This window comes from Montipora foliosa, chromosome 9 (genome assembly GCF_036669935.1).
Source record: "Montipora foliosa isolate CH-2021 chromosome 9, ASM3666993v2, whole genome shotgun sequence".
Lineage (NCBI taxonomy): Eukaryota > Metazoa > Cnidaria > Anthozoa > Scleractinia > Acroporidae > Montipora > Montipora foliosa.
In genome coordinates, this window is record NC_090877.1 from 44466414 (window position 1) to 44472204 (window position 5791).

The 5791-nt window shown below is 36.8% G+C and overlaps 1 long non-coding RNA gene across 1 annotated transcript; it reads left to right on the plus strand.

Moving 5' to 3' along the window:
- The first annotated feature begins 559 nt into the window (after positions 1-559).
- Positions 560-2862, plus strand: LOC137969565 (uncharacterized). Its single transcript, XR_011116688.1, has 3 exons — positions 560-626; positions 2144-2270; positions 2711-2862. It is a non-coding gene; the product is annotated as an uncharacterized lncRNA (long non-coding RNA).
- The last annotated feature ends 2929 nt before the right edge of the window (positions 2863-5791 follow it).

Genomic DNA, 5791 nt, shown 5'->3' on the forward strand with positions numbered 1-5791 from the left:
CTTAGAATAGCACCACGAAAAAGAGCTCTACTATTCTCGGATTTGGAATACGAGGAAAGAAGAATGCAACGCGATCCTCACCCTCAGTGACGGCTTTCTTTCTCCGAAACGTAACACGAAATTTAACTCCACTCCAACTAGAAATCCGATTCCAAACTTGAACCAAGATCTCTCTCGTTATCTGTATATTTTTGTGTTCGGCAACTAAATAGTCAATTATAATTAACAAAAAAAAAAGCGCCTGCGATCTTTTCGTTGTAAAGCGCGCAGGGAGCGGACAGAGCACGGAAGAATTGTAAAGGAATCACGAGCCGTAGGCGAATGTTTACTCTACTTCTTTACAAATGAACAGATCACAAGCGAGGCTTCTACATATGTTTCGAAGTAAAGAATTTCTTAATGTCTTCACGCATTCGGCTAAATTTTCGGAAGATTTTCCAAATCCTACTTGTGGCGTTAGCCTCATAATGCATGCTGTTTAAACCAATCAGAGCGCGCGTTATATCGGAACTTATTGAATGTATATTGAGAAAAAAGAAAAAAAAGCTGGTGCCAGCTTTTTCGTTTGGCTTTATCTGGTGAGCTAAACCTCCGCTTATTTCATCAAATCAAACCTTTTATTTCGGGTAGGTAACTGCTTACTTCTTATCTAATCATACATACTCTTAATATATTAAATGAGTTTAGTTTTGTCGGTCTCTCGTTTAGGCCGTTTTAAGATAAGATATTGGAAGTAACATGTTCAGTTGTCAGTTCTGGTTGCGGTGAGTTAATTAGTTACTTCGCCATATCAAACATTTTCTCTAAAATACTAAAAGATTATTCAGAGTTCTTGTCATGGTTGCTAGAATTGCTGTCCTTTGCAATTTAATCTTACGTTTTCGATTTTAAAAAATGATGATGTTCCAGAAATGAACTCTGACGAGACGATTCATGTAAAAATATTGAAGATCCGTTACCAGGATTGAAGTAAGTATAATTGTTCTCTGGTAAAAAGATTTTAAAAAGACTATGAGCTTTCGACAGACTGAACTGCTGTCTTCAAGGGATAAAAACGAGTAAAGAATAAAAACGAAAGAAATTTAAATATAACGAGAAATTCGCATAAATTAAAAGATAAAAGCAAGTGGTAGAACAAATGTTAAAATTAGAGACAGCAGTTCAGTCTGTCGAAAGCTCATAGTCTTTTTAAAATCTTTTTACCAGAGAACGCTTATACTTCTTTTTTGAGACGATTTATGTATAATAATAATAATAATAATAATAATAATAATAATAATAATAATAATAATAATAATAATAATAATAATAATAATAATGACGATGACAACAAAAGCAATATTATACACAAGTAAACGAGGATAACCTCAACAGGCGAAGTATAACCAGCTGATCCAATGTTCTCATGGCAGTCTCTTACAAAAGTGTATTGGGGGTAAAATTTTCAGAAAATTGTTCAAATCGGTCTGTAATTTATTATATTCTCAGCATAAATATCTTACAACATTAAATAGTATTCTCAGTACATTTTTTACGATATACCTGCTGAATTCGTTTGTACCATATGTTTATCGTTAATACCATCTGTAAGATGATATAAACAACCCTAATGTTTAAGCAAGTTTTCAGTTTGTCTCATTTTCAGAAAAAAAACAATGACCGAGCCAGTTTCAGCGTGGTTTTGACTAGAATAGATACTCCAAAATAACGTGAAACACTTAGGTTTAAGTTTGTGTATATAAAGTGCCAAACGATCTAACTTAAGTTTTATTAAGTTTAAAAAATATGTGTAACCAGAACAATTTATGAAAGCCAACCATTCTCCAATAAGTGCCAAGGCTTAAATAGTGCAGATTAGTGCTTAACACTACAAACAATACTACGTGGGGTGCATGGAATGACCGGTTTTTGTCTCCTTGTTTGGCCCTGAAGTTGTAAGTTGTGTTACGTAGTTGTCATAAAGTGTCTCACTTTATTTTGGAGTATCCATCTTAGTCATAACTGTTTCAGCATAAAACATTCTTGAAAATCAGAATAAAATGGCTTAAAATACACTTTCATGCATCTTGAAACAAAAGTAGTAATTACCTAAAGAGGACCATTTAGACATTGAAAACACCCTTTTTGTAATATTTATGTACAGGAGACAGGAATTATATGCAAAAGATCAAGCACTGCCACAGACATGCAAGTGCTTGTGTTTGGCAAACAAGGGTTTTTCTTGCTGTTCCTGTTTGTATGGAAAGGAAACAATCACACATTTGGCGAAGGTACTCAAACAAAAAAATTGTTATTTTAAGTAACACTCTTCTTCCCAGTCAGGAGAAGGCTTTTGTATGAGCTGGGCTGCTGAGCGAGACGTAAAAAAAAACATCTGCCCTGGATGGAAACTCATTTTGCCGCAACCGCCGTCTACTACGTTAGAAGATGCTTTTCAAAATCATTCTCCCTATTATGTTTGCTGATCATGCGTTGAATTATCCAGATAAGTGCCAGGATCACTTCTCATTTCGTGTATAACCCCTCACTTCAAAATACAATTTTTTATTTCGTTCATTATTAGTATTGTTGTTCAACAAATTAATATATGCTATTCTACCAAAAAAATCAGTGTTTGATCTTTTCCTTGAGAGTTTGCTCGAGAACTTAAATTGTGTCTTCCCTTTAAGAAAAAATGTGCCATTTTCATCTTTTTGTCCTCCGTCATCAGAATGTCCAAAGCCCTGTAGTTGCTCTGAGGGATTGGAAACTGTTAATTGTTCACGGCTGCAATTGACGTCAATTCCAGGACCCTTGCCATTAAATACTACTTATCTGTAAGTTTCATATTTGTACTAGATGGGAAACTGCAAGCACAATTTGAAAAAGAAACATCCACGTAGAGCGAGGAATGCTAAGCATTTATGCTGCTATATATTGTTTAACGTATAACCACGCGACAAACAACTGCTAATTGGGTATATTTAATTAACTTTGCTTTTGTAGCCAGCATCAGTAAGTTCGATCAACTGAAAAAAAATGCAAACATTTATTTGTTCTTTCGGAATGGCTACATGGTGTTACTTTCCTTTTGATTGTGCTTAAATTTTTAAGTTCGCAAAGATAATAGTTACATGTAAATTAGTCACCACCGGTAAACTTGTGTGAAGTTTTATTTGTATATACCCACGAATAAATGGCACTTTTCGCACTTTCTGAAAGACTAGCTTAGAGGTGACTAGGAAATCACTATTCATCTCTACCTAAGAGAGGTATTCCCGTAATTGCCATCATTTCAATACATTCATACGTACGTACGTGCGTACATACGTTCCTTTATTTAACACGATAAAAGATTAAAGGGTCTGGTCTCGGAAAATATCCATACCCCCCTCACCCACGGAAGGTCACTGTAAATTCCCGAGGGGGGAGGAGACGAGAGCCAGAAATTTCCCGGGGGAAGGGGGACTCAAATCAAACTGTTTTTTTTTCAGCCACTGAAAAGCATGTCAAATACTTACGTATTTTTCGCTTAGGACCAAGAAACGGAGAGAAATAATAAATAAAGCTCTTCTCCACTCAGTTTTGACTTGGAACTTCTAAAGAGGACGAAATTGGAAATATTATCGTCGCCGAGTAAACATGGCCTACCCACATTTTATCTCCAGATCCCTAACCGAGAGTCACATTTTCATGGGATAGTTCTTCCTAATTGAAAAAACACCGAAGAGTTTATATTTTTATGTGGCATTAAAATTATCTTCGTGGCTTTGGGTTTTCACTGCCCTAAATTACTACACGAATAATCATGCCAAAAATAATAAACTTCATAGTGGTAGCATGGGGATGGAAAATGCCAAGGTTAGAGTGCGCAACAATTTACTGCATCTTAGGGGGCTATGAAGTTGTAAGACTTTACAACTTTACACCAAAGAGGAGACAAAAGATATGTAGATTAATCAAAGTAACACTGTAGTTACTCGTGGATGTGAAAGCTACCGCAATTGTTTGAAATTGGCAGGCTGAAGTTTCCTTTATGCACTAGTCAGTGTGATATAACAGCTGGGTAATGGTGTAACAGCACAGGGGGCTCTCATGTAAAGTCAAAGTCAAAGTCAAAGTCAATTTATTTAACGTCGGTAGTTCCTTCAGTTATGAAACTGGTATCAATGGAAGCCGACAGTGCACCTTTTACCCCCCTCCCTCTGTCAGTGCTCCGTTTCACGGATATTTAAAGCTATAGCTACACGGGTCAGAGGAAAGTGGAAACAGACGTTGAAGGCACCGAGGATCGAACTGGGGACCCCTTGCTCCGAAAGCTGTGCACCAGCCAACTGAGCTACGCCTCTTGGAGAAATAGTATGCAACTAGATACCCAAAATAACGCATGTATGTGAGGTGATCCTCTTTGATGGAATTCAATAACCCTGTAGAGGAAGTCTACTATTTCTCCAATAGGCATACGATTACTCTTACTCATAGCACGTCCTTTATAAAGAGCTGCATCATGTGTTTAAAGTTCCTAGCACAGGCGACAGGGCCTTTTTGAATAAGGTCTCATTTTTGTTGCCAGGTCATATTGTTAATTTCATCATCAGCCGGTTAGCTCCTGGTGCAAAGCTTAATACCTTTGCAAAATTTTCAGTGATATCTGGTTGTTGCAGTAAAGTATCTGTGACACCAGACTGTCGTTCTTCTACTTCGCACCACACATGATCACTGTTGTCTTTGTTATTACTTAGAGTTTGTTAAAATCTCATCAATATGTCTATCAACAGATACTACAGAACTTTGAATGTTTTCAGCAATAATTTTATTTGAATGTATATCAGGAACGCTATTACTTGTGGTTTGAACATTATAGAATTCTTCCCATTCATTAATGTTACTTATGCCTACAGCAGTTCGATCTGAAAGAGCAGTGACCACATTTTCTGGCCAATTGTCCCTCGCTAGTATGCACAAGGTAGTTTGCTGCTTCTAACACTTTGGCTGGTCGGACATTTTCATACTTAAATGATGCTTGTAACTTAAGCGTTGTTTGTTTTTTCAGTTGGTATGGTTTGTGATTCATTGATGGGCCTTGGCATTAAGTAATTACTGTTGACCTCGCATATGCTGGCACTTTAACAACGTTACCGTGGATTGATAATTGACCACCCCTAGGAAGTTCACATATTTACATAAACGGAATGCGGGGAGAAATTTGAAATTAAGCGTTCTTTCAAAAGAGTTAAATTTAGACACTGTTCTTTTAGGGAACTGCATCTTGTTTGCATCTGTACCATAACTGATCACAGCAAGTGCATATATATGCAGGGCCATGTGTTATCTTATCATGAAAAGACTGAATCACTTTAAACATGAAATGTCTAACAGAATCTTGACCTTGAAAAATTTCAAATGAATGAAGGGGGTAGTTTCCAAAGAAACTGTGGTGCTGCGTCGGTGGGGAAGTAGTATACTCGCTCTGACGAAGGACTATCACTCGGAACGTCAGCTTTTAGAATCTCTCAGTACGGTGGCCAAATTACATTATCAACTCCGTCGATAAAACCAAAATTCTTGAAGAATTTCAGTTTGGTTTAGGTTTGAGCTCTGCACATCTTTCCTTAAATTGTTCTGTGCTTTTCTGTTTATAGTTCTCTGACATGTTCTGTATTGGAAGCTTTACCCTTATGAAATCATATTCCCTATCAATATTTTCAGATCTTTTCTGGCCTTTCCCATTGTTTTCCTTCCCCCTGAATTCCTTATTTTGTCTCTTTCGCCTGACAGAGTCTCTCATATAAGCTCTTTTTGCCTCTGCTTT